Raw genomic sequence first — 21,838 nt, 5'->3', positions numbered from 1 at the left:
GAGATATTTATATGCATAATGTGGCACCTCAGGTGGCATCATCAGTGAGCAAATTCTCTCTGGCAGAGCTCATCATTTTTTGGAATATTGTGAGCCTCGCACACGCTGAGGACCATCCCTGGGAGTGGAAAGTTTTTCCTTTTTGCGTCTTTTAATGCGAACGGAGGCCTTTGATGGCTCCAGCCACATGGCTGTGGGGTGAGGCCCCACTGAGCTCAAATGCAGGCACCAAGGCTGTGTCAACATGACTAAAAATAGTCGAAAGTTGAAAGATTCAGTTAGTCAACACGGAGGCGTTTGTGGAGGGAGGTGGATGCAATCAATGACTCTTCTTGAATAGGTTTCTCCCGCTAATTCATTTATTATTATTATTTAAACATCAACAAGGCAAACAATTTCTATGTTGTGTCCAGTATGGTTCTAAATTGCTTTATAAATACTAACTGGCTTGTTTCTCATAGTAACTTTTCCTGTCCCCATTCTAATGATGAGGGAATTGTAAAATGGTGGTCTCTAGGCCACCTCCGACTCACAGATAGATTCTGTCTGACCTACAAAGAGTTTGAAAGGTTGGTAAAATTCATATAAAATTCGAGCTTCTGGCTTTACTTGAAAATTGGAAAGATTTGGTGACTTGGGGCCTGCATTTCTGCATGGAGAGCATTGGCAAGAGTGAGACAAAGACACAGACAGACGGGCTGAGAGACACACATATACACAGACACACCGCTGGATATGGACTGGCTTTCCGGGCCACCGGAGTTCCCACCTGCCCTGCTGCCCGCATTTCTGATCTGTGCCTGGGCCCTGAGGTCACTGAGTTGGTGATGCTGGTGTTTCAAGTTATCTGAGTTCATTGAAGGGGCTGGATCATTGATGGTGGTGATGGGGAGTGGCTGGGGAAGTTGAGGAAGAAACAAAACGTACTGAATGAATGAATGGGGTTTCTGGTCTTGAGGTGAGTTTTCTGGGTGGTGAGAGGGCTAGAATGAGAATGTTTTCCTCAGGAGAAGGTACAAGAAACACCTTAAGGGACTTCCCTGGCGGTCCAGTGGTTAAGACTCGGCACTTTCACTGCAGGGGGCGCGGGTTAGATCCCTGGTCAGGGAACTAGGATCCCACATGCCATGCTGCACAGCCAAAGAAAAAAAGGAAACTTAATGCGGTGGTCTGCAGTGAGGGCTCTGGAGTTGGGCTGCCTGGATTCAAACTCCATCTTAATAAGCATTGCGGTCTCTGGGCTTCAGTGTCCCCATCTGCAAAATGGGGCTAATCAAACCGGCTGCCCCACCAGGGAGCTGCGTCGATGAAACAAGACAAAGTATTTGGTGCAATGCCTGGCACATAGTAAGTGTTCAACAAATGTCAGCTATGAAAACCCCCTTTAAAATGCTCCTTTTATGAAGTTCAAATAAAAGTCTGGAGTTCAGCTAAGAGTCATGTACCAGTGTCAGTTTCTTTGCGGTTACCATGAGGTTTTTAGATAGTAGTCTCTCTCTCTCTCTCTCTCTCTCTCTCTCTCTCTGTCTCTCTCTCTCTCTCTGTCTCTCTCTCTCTCTATATATATATATATGATTGTTTTAAGGTGTTGATCTCTTAATTTCTAATGCACTTTTTTTTTTTTTTTGGCCACGCGGCATTCAGGACCTTAGTTCCCTGACAAGGGATTGAACCCGTGCCCCCTGCCGTGGAAGTGTGGAGTCCTAACCAGTGGACCACCAGAGAAGTCCAGAAAGCATGATTTAAGAGAGGTTGAGATGGATGTGTTAGGCATGTGAAACCTGAGTTTCAGGTTTCCTTCAGTGGCCCTAGTAAGGGCCCTAGCATCTATTCACATGGTCACATGTTTCTGTAAAATTCGCAAACATAAGATGTTTTTATAGTCTTTGTTTTATTTATTCTATTTTTAAAATACTTATTAATTTTATTTATTTATTGTTTCTGGCTGCATTGGGTCTCCGTTGCTGCGCGCGGGGCTTTCTCTAGTTGCGGCGAGCGGGGGCTTCTCATTGCGGTGGCTTCTCTTGTTGTGGAGCACGGGATCTAGGCGTGCAGGCTTCAGTAGTTGTGGCATGCAGGCCCAGTAGTTGTGGCGCATGGGCTTAGTTACTCTGCGGCATGTGGGATCTTCCTGGACCAGGGCTTGAACCCGTGTCCCCTGCATTGGCAGGTGGATTCTTAACCACTGAGCCACCAGGGAAGCCCGCAGCTGTCTTCTTGTTCTTAACCATGGGGCTGAGATACTCATCAGGTCCTACCTCCAAACTTGATTAGATTCCAAAAGACAATGCCCTCCTATGACAAAGCTGCTATCTCTTAAGAGGATGATCAAACAAAACCTCTTAAGAAAACAGTGGAATGTGAGCTAGGTGGGGGCAGGGAACCCCATTAGGTGCTCTAATTGGGTGAATATCCCAGGGACTGAAATAGACACTGAGTCAAGCCTGAGCCCACAAAGGTCGTGCTCTTTTGTCTCTTAGAGGTAGACCACATGGCTTCCCTCATCCAGTTCTGGATGGGAGTTGAAGGTAGAGGCAATGGATACTGTAGAGCTGACACAAGAACTGATTCAATTCCAGCTCTCTCTACCACCTGCCATCTGCATGACTCTGGGCAAATTCCTTAAAATCTCCGGGTCTCAGTTTCCTCATCTGTAAAATGAGGATAGTAGTCCCCACCTTTTATGAAGTTAAACATCTAAAGTCTTTAGCGCAGTGCTTGGTACACAGTAAATATTAGCTATCAGTATCAGGCAGCAGTAAACGGCTTCTTCTTTCCTGTTTCTTGAATATTTGGTAAAACTAACCCGTAAACCTGCTCTTGCCTGGTGTGTGTGCAAACATGTGTGTGTCCACGTGTGTATATGCATGTGTACATATGATATGCATGTGTACTGAACCGAGGAAGTCCCTTGGTTCAGTTTTGATAAGTGATGTTTCCCTAGAAAGTTAATTTTGCCGAGAGTTCACCTTTTTTGGGCATGAAATCTTTCACAGTATTCAACTGTAATTATCATTCTCTTCTGTATCTGTAGTTAAGCCCTCTTTCTATCCCTAATATTTTTATTTACATGTTTTTTATCTGCTTTAATTGGTCTAGTTAGATATTCGTCTTTTCAAAGAACCAGCTTTTGGCTTGGCTAGTTTTTTTCCTCTCAAAATCTTTGTTTTCTATTTTGTTATTTCAAAAATTATTTTTATTACCATCTTCCTTCTGCTTTCTTTGGATTATTCTATCTTTTTTCTTACTTAATAGTTTATATTTGTAAGAAGAATTAAGATGTGGCTGAACCAATGACTCTCATCTCACAGGATTGTTATCAAAATTAAAGGAGATTATGCTTATGAAGTGCTTATCAAGATGACTGGTATAGGGCTTCCCTGGTGGCGCAGTGGTTGAGAGTCCGCCTGCTGATGCAGGGGACACGGGTTTGTGCCCCGGTCTGGGAAGATCCCACATGCCGTGGAGCGGCTGGGCCCGTGAGCCATGGCCGCTGAGCCTGCGTGTCTGGAGCCTGTGCTCCGCAACGGGAGAGGCCACAACAGTGAGAGGCCCGCGTACCGCCAAAAAAAAAAAAAAAAAAAAAAGATGACTGGTATATATTGATAGCAAGTCCTTGATAAATGTAAATTATCATTACTATCTTCATGCCTCAGTTCTACCATCTCTAAAATGGGTTCAGGGGAGGATGAAATGAGGTAGTTTGTGCAAGTCCCTGGTTCATGTATGTCACTTGTGATGAGTATTATTCCCTGGGTGTACAATATACTTGTCATCGATTATAACTGTCCTGATTGTGTCTGGGGTGAGCAAGAGCCCTGGCTTCCTCTCCCAGGACCAGCTACAGAACTGGCAGGACCCAATGCAAAGTGAAAGTGCAGGACCTCTTGTTAAAATCTTATTAAGAGGGCTTTCCTGGTGGCGCAGTGGTTAAGAATCCACCTGCCAAAGCAGGGGACATGGGTTCGAGCCCTGGTCTGGGAAGATCCCACATGCCGCGGAGCAACTAAGCCTGGGCGCCACAACTACTGAGCCTGTGTGCCTAGAGCCTGTGCTCTGCAACGAGAGAAGCCACCGCAATGAGAAGCCTGCACACCGCAACGAAGAGTAGCCCCTGCTTGCCGCAACTAGAGAAAATCCGCGAGCAGCAACGAAGACCCAACGCAGCCAATAAATAAATAAAACAAAAACAAAAACAAAACCTTATTAAGAATATCAAGATGGCAACAGCAGAGCCTTAAACCAAGCATTTAAGGGGACCTTCTGAGCACAAGAGCAGGTTGGACGTCCCTGAAGTTGGCCGGTCCTCTCCTAAGGTCGCCTGGGCAGAGAGCTGGTGTTTGGGTCTTGGAAGATGATTGCTATAAAGGCCTCTTCCCTGTGCCTTCACACATGTGCATGTTCCAGCCTTCTAACTGATTCCAGGACCTTGGAATTCCATCTGACCCCTAAGGCTGCTCCTAATGCAATCAGGGGGACACTAGATCCTCAGCCCCCAAATCAAAGGCCAGGACAAAATCTTGGATAAATTACAGCTGTTATAAAGAAGCCACCTTTCACCTTGTTCTCGTATCCCTTATGTTTATAGTCATAACTCAATGAAGCCTTCAACATTTGCCATTGATAAACCTGGTTGGGTAAGCAAGCCTGATGGGTTAACAATGACAACTAGAGCAACTTAAGAAAGCGACAAACGGGAGGCCAAATCATTCTTTTAAATATACAAGGCTGCTTTTTAAAAGGATGTGTGGTGGTTGATAGAGATGCAGCTCAGAATAACATTTGTCTCTAATAAATTGTTGAATGAATTTGCAAGATTAAGTCAGCTTGTGTGCTGCACGTGAGCAGGCCGGCCTCTCTGAAATGCTAGTACTTTCTCTGCTGCAAACACGGCTACTGTCCTGCATGGAATAGGAACCAGGGCCTTCCGCATATCAGCGCCTTCACTGGCAGCCCACATTCCCGGAGCACTAACCCCGGGCCAGGGCCCCTGCCAGGGAGGGGCTTTACAAGGATTATCTCCTTCAGTTCTCTCAACTACCCTACGGCTACCAAGTGACCCAAGTTCACTTAGGAGTGTGTGAGTAGGTTTCCAACACGCCTATTTGACAAACCTGTGTTCTTAGCCACCATCCAATAGAGTCATCCGGTCACATAAATGTTAGCAACAAAAAGAGAGATACAGGAATAATTAACATATATGTATATAACACCAATTGTGCCAAGGACCTTACATGCATTATTGCATTTGTATCTCATATTAGTTTTATGAGGGAGATAACGATGATTATTATCCCCATGAGACAGATGAGGAAACTAAGCCTCGGGGAAGTTGAGTGCTGAGGCCCACACAGCTTTATAGAAAGGCTGGATCGGCAGATGTCTTAGCTCGAGCTGTTGTCACAAGATACCACAGGCTGGGTGGCATATGTGACAAACACTGATTTCTCACAATTCTGGAGGCTGGGCTGTCCAAAATCAAGGTGCCACCAGATCTGGTGTCTGGTTTGCAGATGGTGGAGAGCAGAGAGAGAGGAAGCAAACTCCCTAGTGTTTCCTCTTATTAGGGCACTAATTCTGTCCTGGGCGTTTCACCCTCATGACCTAATGATGTCCCAAAGGCCCTACCTCCAAATACCATCATACTGGGGCTTAGGGTTTCAGCATGCAACTTTGGGAAGGATACAGACATGGAGTCCATAACAGAAGTTATAGCTTCAGAAATCAGAGAAGAGGAATTTCTTTACTTTCTTTGCAGCAATGGAGAATGGTGATGCCAACTCTTGAATTTCCACTTAACTTATTTTTTTGCTCAATGTGGAACACGTGTGGCCTTCAATGCTCCAAACCATGAGAGGTACAGGGACATGTGAGGCCTCAAAATCCTGAAGCCAGGGCTTCCCTGGTGGCGCAGTGCTTGAGAGTCCACCTGCCGATGCAGGGGACACGGGTTCGTGCCCCAGTCCGGGAAGATCCCACACGCGGCAGAGCGGCTGGGCCCGTGAGCCATGGCTGCTGAGCCTGTGCGTCCGGAGCCTGTGCTCCGCAACGGGAGAGGCCACAACAGTGAGAGGCCCCCGTACCAAAAAAAAAAAAATCCTAGCGGGGAGAAAAAAAAAAAATAGGTGGCTTGACGCTAGTGAAGAAAGAGTTAAAAATCCTCTTGATTGCCAGCCTCAGACACTGCAGAACCAGGCCAGCAACTTTTTTTTTTTTTTCTTCCAGAAAAGGTTATAAGTAAACACAATATGTAATAGATCCTAAGCCATGGTCAGCGCTGGAAGGTTACAGAAAATGCAGAGACAGATAGCATATGAGGACTGAGGGTGACAAAGGTTTCCTTTCTCTTCTCTTCTGATAGATTTTTTTTAAATTTGGAGAATATTCAAATCAACTGAAAAGTACAGAGCATAGTAAAACAAACACTTATATTCCCACTGCCCCCAAATCAGCAAATAGAATCATTCTGTTGCAATCTCTGATATTTTTAAAATAAAAAATAAAACATTACTGATTAAGTCAAGCCCACTGTACCTTTTCTGAAGGTCTCCCCCAAAAGTGACTGCTATCATGATATTGATGTTTCCTTCTAGCCTATGTTACAATAATTTTAATATTCTATGTGTATACCTCTATATATCTGTATCTTTAAATGTTATAAGTTAATTTATATAAGGAGTTTCTTGTTCTTGAGATGTATCATGTTGATACATATGATTCTTTTCAACTGCAGGATCACATTTCCTCTCAGGAACATATCACGTTCTATTTATCCTTTCTCAGATGGGTGGATATTCAGGCTGTTTGCAGTATTTTGCTTTTCCAGCAGTGCTGTGAACCTCCCTACGACCTTGTGACATTTGTTGGTGTGTGTTCCTAGGTTGGCTGGTGTGGACATATGCAGTGTTCCCAGAAGTTGATACCTTACTCTCCAAAGTATCACAATAAACTTAGTTCTACTCTATGCCCCTGCCTTCGATTTGGGGACTAACAAGTCACACTTAAGATACATCCAAGCATTCTGCACAGCCTGTGAGACCCAGCGGGACCTGGTTGGAGCCCATCCTTGCCTCTGCTCCCCGCCGTAGTCACTCTCTCTGCTCCTGGAAGACAGCAAGCCCTTTCCAGCCCCCCGACCTTGCGCCGACTGGTCCTCCCCTGAGCTGGCCTTTGGAAGCTCTGATGCTCCTCCCCAGACCTGAGCTGGCTCACCTGATCGCCACGTGTCACGGGGGCCACACGTGAAATGGCTGCTGTGTCTGAGCAACTGGATTTCTACTTTATCTTAATTTAAAACTTCAAAACGGATACTTCATTCAATTATTAGAACACGTCTAAGTATCTTTAGTACAATTTGCGTACGTGAATCTACCTTTTCAATTGTAAACTGAAATTCAGATAAAATCTTTCTCATGAAAATTTACTGTCCAAATTGAGATGTGCTGTCGGTAAAAAACCTGTACCAGACTGCAAAGACTTATTGTGGGGGGGAAAAAAAAAAAGTTAAAAAATCTCATTTGTTATTTTTTTCAAAACATTTTTGAAAAGATGTTTCACATACACTGAGTTTAGTAAAAATAAAATATATTAATAAAATTAATCTCACTTGTTTCTTTTTTACCCTTTTTAATCTGGCTACTAGAAAATTTAACATTACATATGAGGTTAAATATAACAAAATGTATTATTAAATACATGTAAAAATAAAACAATAAATAAAAATAAATTTAAAAGTTTTAAAAGCTCAAATAAAATTGTACATAATACAAATGAAATAAAATATATCATTAAAATAAAACTTTTTAAATAAAAACATTTAAATAGTAATTAGTATAATATTTTAAAAACATTTATTAAAATAAAAATAACTTTAAATTATTTCTACCCATTTCTTTTTACCTCCTTAAAGCTGGCCAATAGAAAATTTAGCACTACATGTGTGGCTTGTGTTTTATATATATATATATATATATATATATATTTATTTATTTATTTATTTATTTATTGGCAGTACGCAGGCCTCTCACTGTTGTGGCCTCTCCCGTAGCGGAGCACAGGCTCCGGACGCGCAGGCTCAGCGGCCATGGCTCACGGGCCCAGCCGCTCTGAGGCATGTGGGATCTTCCCGGACCGGGGCACGAACCTGTGTCCCCTGCATCGGCAGGCAGACTCTCAACCACTGCACCACCAGGGAAGCCCTTGTGTTATATTTTGAATGGAGAGCTCTGGCCTGTGTCTTCCTGAGGCTGGCTCCTTCTCACTCAGATCTTTGCTTTAACATTATCTTCTCAATGAGGCTTTTCCTAATCATACAGACTTGACAGTCATCCTTGTACGACACAATGGCCCCATTACACTGCCTTGTCTTGTTCTCATCTTAGCAGTTATTACCACCTGCCATTTTGGGGTGTTTACTTCTTTGTTGCTTTTCTCAGCACACACCATAAATGAGCATCTTCTCGATAGGAGTCCTCCAGCTCTGGTTCAAGCAATCTGCTTGGTGCTAGAATCGTTGTCTGCCTCATGGGTTACGCTCATAAATATTTGTTGAGTCAACTCATTTCTGAGGAACATTTCCAAGAATTTACAAAACGAACTATTCATTTACACACACCACCCACCCAAGCTCTCAGGACTATGCAACTTGAAATCTAACATTGAGAGGCGACATTTTCTATTTTGGATTCCAGGTGCAGTTGGGTCTAATAACTTTTTGTCACCCAGCCTTCCTGAAAGGTGGAAGCATGGGATAGAGAGAGAGAAAGATAACAGTTTGGATTTATGCAGGAAGCATGTTTGCCTGCAGCTTGATAAAAGATCATGGCTGGAACCAAAAAAAAAAAAAAAAAAATCAATCAATCATTCCTTTCTTGATGGCTATTTTAAATATTTAGCTGAAATTGTCCTCATCTGGGTGTCAGCTGTTTTCTCTGCAAACACCCACAGCCCTTGTGCTCACACACAATGCGGGGAGGCTGGAGGCCCAGCTGCAGGACACCTTTTGTGTTTTCAATTTAAAGCTTCTGGGTTGATAGTTCACATTAACATGGAAAGAAATATACAACTTGTGAGTCGAGAAAGCAGTTTTTACTCATAAAATCCTTTGATAGTTTAGCCATCTGGTCAGAGTGAAGCCCCACATAAAAGAGGCCCAAATAAGGTTAAAGGGCACACTCTCTCAGGGTCAAGGGGGCCCACCAGAGTTTGCTCTAGCGGACTTCACTAAAAGGACGCCTGACAAATTATTGCGCATTCCATAGCTTTTTGCGTAAGTATTTGATTACAGTGGACAGGAATGTTGTTGATATTTTCAAACGTGAGGCAAGGAGGAGGAGAGGGCGCAGTTCTGCTCATGAACGCTTTTCAGATCCGCCGATTCCCTGCTCCGGGGCAGAGGCGCTCTGAGCATTTTATTGAATGGCTCTGTGCAGCATCAGTGCATTCAGAGGCCTTCTGGCTTTGGCAATGGTGTGAAGAGATATGCTCCCCCCACCTTGGGGAGAAAAAACAAGTACACTGTCTTACCCTGAATTGCCAGGAAAGCCCCTCTGCTGTTTTTTTCTTGCTGTTTGGTAATAAAATAGGAAAGGAACCGCACTACTTGGAACTCTCTGCTCTTTCCGGTGTGAATGTCAACAAAACTAAACATATTTATGGCTTTATTTCTCGGAGGGGATCACAGACAGAAGGGAATTTGAGGTGATTAAGTGTCATTTTCTCCAGAGTCCTGGACAAAAGCAGAGGAAATCACTTGATTTTATGGGGTCTTTGATAACACAAGTACAGTAAGTAAACGGCAGGTCTTTGAACAGTTGGAGTACACATCTTGGATTTCCAAAAAGTGCCAAGAAGCCATCCCCTTCCCTTGAAATGGGGAAGGATGAAGACATTGCCTGTGAACACACCTCTTGGTGCAGCTTCGGAAGGTGATGCTCGTTAGGCATTAGCAACAACAGTTCCATTCTGGTAAGAGACACAGCTTTGCAGATCATTCTACATAAGACATTCTTGGGGGTGTATTTGTAATGTTTCCAGCTTCCAGGACAGGAGGAAATGAAGAGGTGGGACAGGCAGATGGACCAGTCAGTCCAAGAGGAAGCGAGTCTGTGAGTAGGGCCCCAAGCCTCCATCAGAGGGAGGATTCACTGTGGTGGAAGGTTTGAGCTTGGGGAACCCTACCCCCTCTCCAAGTCTCCCTAAAATGGACCAGAAAGCCTCTTGGACTGCTTTATGTATTTTTTGGTGGTATAATACACATAACATAAAATTTACCACTTTATTTTTTGTTTGTTTGTTTTTTGCAGTACGCGGGCCTCTCACTGTCGTAGCCTCTCCCGTTGTGGAGCACAGGCTCCGGACGCACAGGCCCAGCGGCCATGGCTCACGGGCCCAGCCGCTCCGCGGCATGTAGGATCTTCCCGGACCGGGCCACAAACCCGTGTCCCCTGCATCGGCAGGCAGACTCTCAACCACTGCGCCACCAGGGAAGCCCTACCACTTTATCTTAAAGTGTAAAATTCAGTAGCATTTAGTCCATTCACAATATTGTGTAAACAGTAACATGATTTAGTTCCAGAGATTTTCATTAAATGAAAAGGAAACTCCCGTGCCCATTAAGCAGCCCCTCAGGCCTTTTTTTAAATAACAATTTTACTCCTGGTGGGGACAATGTAATAAGCCCATCAAAGATAGTGGGAAATTGCTTACTGGATTTATTTATGGTTCTATTTCTCATGATAGGATATAAAGTCAGGCATGAAATAAATAAATACAGATGCATACGTATATATTTAGGTAGCTGTGTGTGTATGAGAGACAGAGAGACAGAGAGAGAGAGAGAGACAGAGAGAGAGAATAGATCAGGAGCTGGAGAAGGGAAGAACCATTTCACCACTGCCTGGTCACTTGCAATTTTATGTTCCACTGACAGTGAGGGCCACACATGTCATTCTGGCTATTTCACCACATGTCATATTAAAACATCACCTTGGTAGGCCGCAGTTTCTCAAGGAACCAAAATGAGAATGACTGTGACTTAGAACATGAATAAAAGTTTAAAAAAAAAAAAAAAGGCGAGAGAGAATTAATGGCAGCTACTAACTATGTGTCAGGAATGGTACTAGGTGCTCTTGTACTTTATCTCTTTAACCCACCAGAAGAGTGAATTTGCAAAAATGATAAGAGTGGTCCATTATCCCATTTTACAGATTAGGATATTGAGGCTCCTAGAGGTAAAGGCACCGTTGAAGGTTATATAACTAATTAGTGCTGGAACCATTGGGTCTAAACTCTTAAATATGAAACTCAGTGCCATGAAGTATAAATTTAATATAAACCATATACTCAAATGACCAAAAAAAAAAAAAAATAGATACAAGTACTTAACAATACACAGGCTGTATATATAATCTGAGTTCTTGGAAAGTGTGGCAGACATTCTTGCTTGTCTCCTGGACAACCATTTTCTTCTCATTCCTTATAACAAGACCTTGATTTTGTGTAGACCAAATGGTGTCTACCTCCTGGATTCATCTAAATTAGCAATTCTCAAATTGATTTATCTCAAGATACCAACTTAGAAATGAAAACTGAGAAAATTTAAAATATTTGTTTATTACAATCGGCCCTCTGCATGGGTGAGTCCTGCATCTGCGGATATTGAGGGCTGACCCTACTACACCATTTTACAATATACAAGGGACTTGAGCATCCATAGATTTTGGTGTCTGCGACGGCCCTGGAACCAATCCCCAGAGGATATCGAGGGACAACTGTAATTCATTTAAAACAATAATAATCCCATTACATGGTAATAAAAAATTTTATGAAATATGAATATTTTTCAAAATTAAAAAAATTTACTGAGAGGAGTGGCACTCAGTCTTTTACATTTTATGCAAATCTCTTCAATGACTGGCTTTAATAGAAGACAGCAGGATTCTCATATCTGCTTTTGCATCATTTGTGCAAATGTTCACACAATGAAAACAGGCAAGTATCGTTTTAGTGTTATTATGAAAATCATTTTGACTTCACAGCTCCCCTGACTCAGAGGGTCTCAGAGACCACAGGATTCTGTGGACTACACTCTGAGGACCAGCTGGTCTGTATCAATCAGAGCAATTCTGTCGCCTTTCTGGTGATTACTGTGGAGGAGGTCACGTGACCCAGTCTGGCCAAAGAGATGGACACCAGCTGGGGGGCCTCTGGAAAAGATTTCCCTCCCTGACAAAAAGAGGGAGCCACAGGAGGAAAAAGCACTGTTGTGCCCACTCCCACTTCCCTTTGCTGTGTGAGAATATGATATTGGTTGTGGTGGCAGCCATCTTGGGACCATGAGGTAAGACGTCAGTAAAATGCTGAGAAAGGGGAAACAGACTGTAGGAAAAGCCTGTGTCCTGGATGACATCATTGAATCATTATGTCAAATGGAGATGCAAGGCTTTTGTTTTCTGACATAATTAAATGTCTTTGTCTAAACCAAACTGAGTGACCTTTGTATACAGATGCATCCTACATGATACATCACATTATAGAATACCAGAGACTAGCAGTAGATTTGGGAAGGTACAAGGTTGGAAACTTAATTTAGCACTTTTACCAAATTAAACAAAGCTTGAGAAAATGCTTTGCCAAATGCAAACCCAGGAACGTAGGTACAAACTTTCCATTCATTTAGTCAAGAAATATTTATTGAGCCCTGAATGAGTTAGGATTAGGTCTGGCTGTGCAGGACAGAAAACCCAAAGTAACAGTAGTTTAAACAAGGAGACACGTTTACCTCTCTCAAGTACATACAGGCAGTAGAGTGCCAGTATGGCGATTTCATGATTGTCAGGAACTGAAGCTCATTCCATCTAGCTGTCCTACTATTCTCAAATTGTGATTCTCATTGTCCAATAAGGAAGCAAGAGCTCCAGGAACCATATCAACATTTACCTAATAGAAAAGAGGAAGGAGAGAGACCACATTCCTTCCCTAAGGCCATTACTGGGAAGTTCTCACATCTCATTGGCCAGAGCATAGTCACATGACCACATCTAGCTGCAAGGGAGGCTGGGAAATGAGTCTTTATTCTGGACACCAATGTGTCCTACCATCAATCAGGGTTTCTGCTTTTATAGAAGAGAAGAATGACTACTTGAGGACAAGGGCAGTCTCTGCCACAGGTACCTACCATGTGCCATTTCTGAAACACAAATGTGCAGTTTACTAATGTGTCAGCTTGTATTAGGAAAAGTATATTTTTCATTCACTTAAATATTCATTTATTCAACAACGATTGCTTGAGGGCTATTTGTGCAACCTATGAGATATAAGACACTGGTGATAGAAAAACAATCAAAAGGAATTGTTATCCAGCAATAACTCTGGTTGGTGAGTTATCCAGCAATAACTCTGGTTGGGGAGAGCAGTTATGTGGAAAAAGAAAGCTGTCACGAATATTTTTTCTTAAAGAAATAATTAGGAGCATGTGCAAAGTTCTAGCTATAAGGAAGCTCACTGTACTTTTCTAAAAGCCCATGAAAAATGGAAAGCAGCTAAATATCCAGCTATTGTTAAAATCAATCATGGCACATAATTAACAGCAATGCTATAAAACAATACTGTGGTTAGCATTTGCTTACCATTTACTTTATGCCAGACATTGCACCAGCTCTTTACATGCATTAACTAAGGTAATCTTTAGCTAAGGTAACTAAATCCTGTGAGATAGATAATTATTGTTCCCCTATTTTACAAATGAGGAAACTGAGGCACAGAAAAGTAACTTGCTCCAGGTCACGCAGCTAAGTGGCAGAGCTGGGATTCAAACACAGAATCCAAGCTCTTAATCACTCTTAATTTGTACGTCAGTGAATATTTATTTCACTGAACTCTTATCAGGTATATAGCAGTGTGCTCTAGGTGCTTGGGATACCTCCTTAATCAAACTCATATGCTAATTGGGGGGCAGCTGTTCATACAATGAATAATAGATATAACAATCAATTATATGCCTGAGGAAAAGCATACAGGCAGAGGGAACAGCCAGTGCAAAGGCCCTGGGGCAGGAGCACATCTGAGATGTTGGACAAAGCAAAGAGGCCAGCATGGCCGACGCAGAGTGAGTCAGGGGGAAGAGTGGTAAAAGTGACCAGACTTTAAGAGGGTTGGGGGTGGGAGACTGGTGCCATCATCATGGCCTCCTAGTTCACTGTGAAGACTCTGAGTGGGGTGAGATCCCCTTGGGAATTCTGAGTAAAGGAGGGCTGCCATCCCCCTTAGATTTTTTTTTTTTTTTTTTGCAGTACGCGGGCCTCTCACTGTTGTGGCCTCCCCTGTTGCAGAGCACAGGCTCCGGACACGCAGGCTCAGCAGCCATGGCTCACGGGCCCAGCCGCTCTGCAGCATGTGGGATCTTCCTGGACTGGGGCACGAACCCGCGTCCCCTGCATTGGCAGGCGGACTCTCAACCACTGCGCCACCAGGGAAGCCCCCCCCTTAGATTTTAACTGAATCCCTCTGGCTGCAGCGTGAAAACTAGACCGCAGGGGCCAAGCGTGGCACCTGGGAGAACAGAGAGTAACACACAGAAAGATGTTCACATTAGAGTAGCAATTTTCTTAAAAAGCTACACAATAGTACGTATAGACATTGTACTATGGTCATGTGCGCCGTGACCACTGGGGGAAGCTGGGTGAAAGGAACATGGGGCCTCTCTGTGCTCTTTGCAATGTCCTGGGAATTTACAATTATTTCCAAAAAAAAAAAAAAGTATACACAGAAAAATCCCATTTTGTTTAAAAAGTATCTATGCAAAGAAATGACACTGAAATCTTTACCTTAAAAACTGAACACAATTTTTTCTTGTGTATATTTTATAAGTTTTTTTCAATGTTCCCTTACTACTTTTGTAATTTCAAGAAAAAGCTTTTATAAAACCATCTAGACTCATCCGAACTTAACGGATCACAGACAGTAAGGAAATGAAGTATGAGGGCAGTTCAGGAAAACAATTCTCTCTACAAAGGCTGACCCGGGGGCCAAGAGTAAGTGGTTTGACAGATCTGGAGACTGACCTGACCCAATGATGGCACATTTGAACATCGTCCGATTTATGGCCACGGCTTTAACACACTGCATCCAACTCCCAGTCATCACATGCCATGCTTGCTTTGGAGGAGGCTGTCACCCCCCTGGTGGTTCCATTTGTCACCAGAAACTGACATGTTTGGATAACACACCAGCCCTCACCATGTTGTCTAGCGCTCCTGGGCACTCTGCCCCCGTGCCCCCTCCCCTGCCCCGACATCTCTGTAACGACCTGTCTCTGAGTCTGAGTCGCCCTCCAGCATGTGAGCTGCTTGAGGGCAGGACCAGGGACTTGCTAGGCCCAGGGTAGGAACTGTGATGCCACCTGTCAGAAGAATGACTCCAAACTTTGCTTGTACAGAAAGTGGCCACTCACTTTTGTCGATTCTGCTTGGTCTCTTAAAGCAGGAACCGCTTTTCAAAAGTTCCCCTCAAGGGAATAAATAATAAACATATAAGCTAGCAAAATATGAGACATAGCGCTTTATAGTGAACCTACGAGGTGTCCCTCCAAACCCCAAAAGGAGCCTCAATGCATTATTTAATATCTTTTCAAAAAACAAAGCTCTGGATACAATTTTTTCCTCTCTCCCTCCCTCCCTTCCTCTGTCCCTTCTCTTTTATCCAACAAATATATACAGGTCATCTCCTGTGTTCTAGAACACATGCCAAGCAATGCAGTACAGTGAAAAATAAGAAAGACAGGGCTCTTGCTCTCAGGAAGCTTGCAGGGTAGGAGGCAGTCAGACATTAAACAAGGTTACAAGATAAAACAACTTAACTACGGTGGCAATGAGTTCCAGGAAAGAGACATTCTCAGCACAGAGAGAGGGTTGGGGGGGGGCAGTGAAGGCTTCCCAGTAGAGGCAACTTTTTGTTTTCTAGACAAAAATGTTAATATTTATTTCCATACGGAAGTGCTTGGGATACTAGGCTAGGAGACATTTGAAAGAAGTCTGACAATTATTCCAACCAATAATGGCCAAGTTTGGATTTAGGAGCCAATCAGAATAGGAAAAGAAAGAGCAAAGGGCATGAATGGACATAATTACAACAAGAATGAATAGGTCAGGCTTATTTGTATCAGATAAGAGAAAATGGAAGTTGACCTTAATTAACATCATGATAACAGGCTGAGGCCAATTACAGATAAGCACAGAGGACAAAATAAGCAAGAGTGATGTTCTTACAGGTGAATATCTTACAGATGTTCTTACAGGTCCTACATTAATGCTCCACAACACACAGAAAGTTGGAGAGGGTTCTATCTCTTTGTGGTGTGGGGTTGTCCCACATACTGAGGACATCTGTCATCCCTGGCCCTGTCCACTAAATGCCAGGGGACAGTCCCTAGTTAGTGTAACAGCCACAAACACCCCACCAATTTCCAGTGCACCCTTGCTTCCTGCCTAGTGTCTTTGGATTAGCTTAAATGTCACTGCTTTGCCTCCTTAGGGGGCTCCTTCTGTAGACCAGGGCTGGGTAGTGGCCCAGGGATGGGGTTGTGGGGAGGAGCTTAGGTAGAACGGATGAAATGGGGTGCAAAGACTTGCTAAGGTGTGGGGCATTCTGAACAGGTGACAGCAAGCACATTTCACAGTGGGGAGGGGGTTCACACTGATCCCACAGGACAGCCTCCTCTTAGAATATGTGTGCCACACCCATCCTCCCTGAGACCCTGGGCTGTGAACCCCAAGCAGTGGACACTGTGTCTGCAGAGGGAGAACCTGAAGGGGGAGCCCATGATGGGTGAAGGGCACATGGTCGAAAAGACTAGTCAGGAGGTCAGTACAAGAAGGGAGGAGGTCCCCATCCAAAAGGGGCCACCGTTTCCTAGGGCAGGGTCTCTCGATCTTGGCACTGTTGACATTTGGGGCTGGATTGTTCTCTGGGGTAGAAGGTGTCCTGAGCACTGTGGGATGTTGAGCGGCATCCCTGACTTCTCCCCACTATAGATGCTGTTAGCATGTCCCAGGTGTGACAATCAAAAATGTCTCCAGACACTGCCAAATGCCCCTTGGGGGGGCAAAACTGCCCCCAGTTGAGAACTGCAGACTTGGACCAAATAATTTTTTGGCTGAAAGATGAGTTTGTCTTCCCAGAGGCCAGCAGAGTTGCTTATGGGCAACGGACTCCACAAAGTGATAGAATCACGCCCTCATCCTTCAGCTAGAGGATGTAGGACCCAAGCTGCTCCAGTGCCCCTTTCAGAGATCTCCAGGATTAAAAGGACACTGGGGTGAAGGCTGGGCTGGGGGAGGGTGTCAGAAAATGGATTTGTGGAGGTGAGCTGGGCCCAGGTCATTGGACTTTATGCAAGGGATGTGGTTAGGTTTTAAATTTATTTATTCATGGCTGCATTGGGTCTTTGTTGCTGTGCGCGGGCTTTCTCTATTTGCGGTGAGGGGGGTCTACTCTTTGTTGCGGTGCGTGGGCTTCTCATTGCAGTGGCTTCTCTTGTTGCAGAGCACAGGCTCTAGGCACGCGGGCTTCAGTAGTTGTGGCTCACGGGCTCTAAAGCACAGGTTCAGTAGTCGTGGCGCATGGGCTTAGTTGCTCCGTGGCATGTGGGATCTTTCCGGACCAGGGCTCGAACCTGTGTCCCCTGCACTGGCAGGCGGATTCTCAACCGCTGCGCCACCACGGAAGTCCCATGGTTAGGGTTTTATTTGTTTGTTTGTAATTCTGCTGTGATGGAAATCCTCTGACTTCATTTTAAAAGCTCGCTCTGGCTGTTGGGTACAGAACACAACGTTTGAGTCAGAAATAGAAGCAGAGACCAGTGAGGATTGCCTGCTGGTTGCCAGGTGGGAGATGACGGGGACCAGGACTTGGATTCAGCTGTGGTGGCAGAGGTAGAGAGAGGCGGATGGGTTTAGGGTCCAGAATGACGGCTGTGATGTTGCACCAGGTGGACTGGGTGAGGAGAAGAGAAGAATCACTTCTAGCAGCTTTGGTTTTAGCCTCGATTGGTGATACCCTAACATGAGATGGGGAAGACTGAGAGGAACAGGTAGGGCTGGGGTGAGGGAGGCAATGTGGAAACCAACAGGACCATTTTCTTTCATTTATTTTTTTAAAATTTTGCTCTCAGCCAGAACCCTAATCTCTCTGAGCATCAGTTTCCTCAACTGTGAAATGAAAAGAAGAAAGCCTATTCTCACAGGCATGCTGTGCCCACTAGGATCTTTTCAGCTGCAAGTAACCATGGCTTAACTACTAAGGATATTTAATGATCTCACATAACAAGATGTCTTGGAGGTAGGTGGTTCCGGGTGGGTTTGGTGGCTCGGCAAAGCCACCAGGATTCAGGGTCTCTCCATCCTTTTGCTGCCTCTCCTCTTGCACTGGTTTTCCATCTTCAGACTTGTTGCCGTATGGTTGCCAGAAGCTGCCATAGCCATCACATTCTCACTCAGTCCCACACAAAGATAGGAACAAGTACAGTAAACAGAGAGGCTCTCTTCCAGTAATGAATGTCCCTGGCCACACTGACTGTATCAAAGGTGGGCCCATGACCCATCCCAGGCCATTCAGAAAAAGCAAAATGGAATTCTTGTTTAGAACTCCTGATCTAACCCTGAGGATATACCCTCTTGGTGTTGGACTGGAAGCTGGAAGGATGTTTAGCCTGGAGCTCCTTAGGATCCCGCACACAGAGCCTGCCTAAGAGGAAGGCAGGGCCTGTGGGACAATATCTGAGCACCTGGATGCAGCCATGCCTGAAGCGAGACCAGACAGTAATTGCCTTTTCAGTTACGTAATCCAGTATATTTCCTATTTTGTTTAAGCCTATGTGAGCTAGGTTTCTCTCACAGTTGAAGGAGACTTGACTGATGTAGCTTGCAATAAGAGTTTTTTCCTTCAATTCTAGGGTCTCTAGAGATAAACAAGTATATGAAAGTCTTAGTCAATGCAGGCTACTACAACAAAAATACCATACACTGAGTGGCTTAAAAAATAAACATTTATTTCTCACAGTTCTAGAGGCTGGATATCCGAGATCCAGGTGCTGGCTGATGTGGTGTCTGGTGAGGGCCCACTTCCTGGTTTGCAGATGGCTGTCTGTCTTCTCACTGTATCCTCACATGCTCTCTTTGGACCACAGCGAGAGGAAGCAAGCTCTCTGGTGTCTCTTCTTACCAGGGATTGAACCCGCACCCTTGGCAGTGAAAGAGTCCTAACCACTGGACGGCCAGGGAATTCCCTGCCCTACCTCCTAATACTATCACATCGGGGGTTAGGATTTCAACATACGAATTTTGGGGGGGACACAAACATTCAGTCTATAACAATGACTTATTTTAGTAAATACAAAGCTTTCCACAAAAGTTAGTTTAAAATAATAATAATAAAAAATTCTAGGGCTTCCCTGGTGGCGCAGTGGTTGAGAGTCCGCCTGCTGATGCAGGGGACACGGGTTCGTGCCCCAGTCCGGGAAGGTCCCACGTGCTGCGGAGCGGCTGGGCCCGTGAGCCATGGCCGCTGAGCCTGCGCGACCGGAGCCTGTGCTCCGCAACGGGAGAGGCCACAACGGTGAGAGGCCCGCGTACCGCAAAAAAAAAAAAAAAAAAAAGACTAAAAAAATTCTAGAGCAGCTTTTTAATCTGGGGTGCAGTGCAGAGGAGTCTTTCTTAATTCAGATGGTGCAGGTGGTATTCAGGTAGTTGCTACATTATGCTTTTGTACTTACAAATAATCATTGTGGCACTGCTGTTATAGAAAAGAGTAGAACCATGTAAATGGCGATAAGTAGGTCAATGGTTAAAAACATTAAGTACAGCTGTATACTGAAATACTAGGCAGCTATTTTAAAAAATGTGGTAGGGAGCTTTCTCTAATACTGATGATAGGGGTCGATGTCCAAGATGCATATATAAGTGGAAAAAGCAGATAAAAATCAGTGTGTCTAATATGCTTCATTTGTAGCAACCAATAAAAAAGATGGTGTGAAAACCTTTGCTTGTGAATGTATACAAATCTCCAGGAAGATAAACAAGAAACTCACAGTGGTGCCTGAGATGGGATGGGAATCGGTGCTTGCAGAAAAAGAGAAGCAAATGTTTTTATTGCACAGCCCTTTGTACCTTTTGAATATTCAATCCCGTGAATGGACTACCTCTTTTAAATAAATAAATCACATACGTGCAAATGACAAAAACCGACAAGCAGAAATCACAGACACCAAAACAACACAGGATTATCTAAGGTATTCTGACCCAACAAAATTGAAACATTGGCTTGGAATTTGGCTCAGACTTTAAGTCATGTTAGGGAATTAGGCCTTCCTAACAGAATCCACTTAAGGAATATAATGCCTTCCACGGATTTGGGGTTGGCCCCGATGTTCCAGAATCACTTCTGAGCTCTGCTCTGAGTTTCACCATCATAAAGGTGTGCAAAAGACAGACACATCCCAATGTCTCTGTGGCTTTCCCTGTGTGTTGGTAGTCACAATGATTTGTTTTGTTCCTTTGTACCTTTTTTAAAAAAATAACATTTTTGTGCTGCCTATTTGGTAATGAAGAGTGGGAAAAATGAACGCTGTTTAGAATTAATGTAATGACGAATAAATTCCAAGAAAACTCAGAAAAGGTCTTTAAACTCAACGAAAACATAAAAAATAAAAAGAGACTTCCGCCTGGCTCTTGAGACTGTAAGACGTCTTTTCTTTTCTTAGAAATATTAAGCTCCCAACAAGTAGATTAAAAACTTTACCCTCCGGGGCTTCCCTGGTGGCGCAGTGGTTGAGAGTCCGCCTGCCGATGCAGGGGACGCGGGTTCGTGCCCCGGTCCAGGAAGATCCCACGTGCCGCGGAGTGGCTGGGCCCGTGAGCCATGGCCGCTGAGCCTGCGCGTCCGGAGCCTGTGCTCCGCAACGGGAGAGGCCACAGCAGTGAGAGGCCCGCTTACCGCAAAAAAAAAAAATGAAAAAACAAAACTTTACCCTCCATTAAATCCTAAAACAGTGAAAGTGAATGATCCATCTCCCCAGTGTCACGTTTCCGGACGGGGCAATGATTATGAATGTCTCTTGGATCTGACGCTCCATTAAGTCCTGTTAGGAAGAATACTTTTCAGCTCCAAGACACAATTAATATCTTACTGGCAATGGCATTCTTGAATAGATGACTGGGATTTTAATTACACTCAAGCAGAAAGTAATACTTTCTAGGGCTGGGTAAAAACACTCTTCGGGAGTAAAGTTGGGGGCCATAAAGACTGGGGATTACTTTAGCTAGTCATTTGTAACAGGTAAATGGTTGTGTTTTAACTTCCTGGAATTAGGGCTGGAGAAGCAGAAGAGGATATTTTAGGAGGAGGAAGGAGAGTCCAGCTGAGGGAGGGGAAGGTCTTTAAGAATTTTTCCATGGTTGAGAATTCATAAAAAACAAGAGTATTGATTATAAAAAGGACAGAACTTCAGGATTAACATTTCTACAAGTCTGTAAGTTATCCATTCATGTTGTTTACCCAGTGCATTAATCGTTACTATAGGAAAGGCAAGCATCTTCCCAAAAGTTGGTGAGATGAAAAACTGGAAAACAGTCACCAAATCTTCAGATGACTTGCACAGTCTAGCACAGTGGTTCTTTTTTTTTTCTGGCCTCGCCGTGCAGCTTGCGAGCTCTCAGTTCCCCGATCAGGGACTGAACCCGTGCCCTCGGCAGTAAAAGCGTGGAGTCCTAACCACTGGACTGCCAGGGAATTCCCTAGCCCAGTGGTTCTTAAGCAGGGGATATCTCACACTGTCTGGAGATAT

This window comes from Lipotes vexillifer, unplaced genomic scaffold (genome assembly GCF_000442215.2).
Source record: "Lipotes vexillifer unplaced genomic scaffold, Lipotes_vexillifer_v1.1 scaffold251, whole genome shotgun sequence".
NCBI lineage: Eukaryota > Metazoa > Chordata > Mammalia > Artiodactyla > Lipotidae > Lipotes > Lipotes vexillifer.
Note: the sequence above shows the minus strand (reverse complement) of the source record.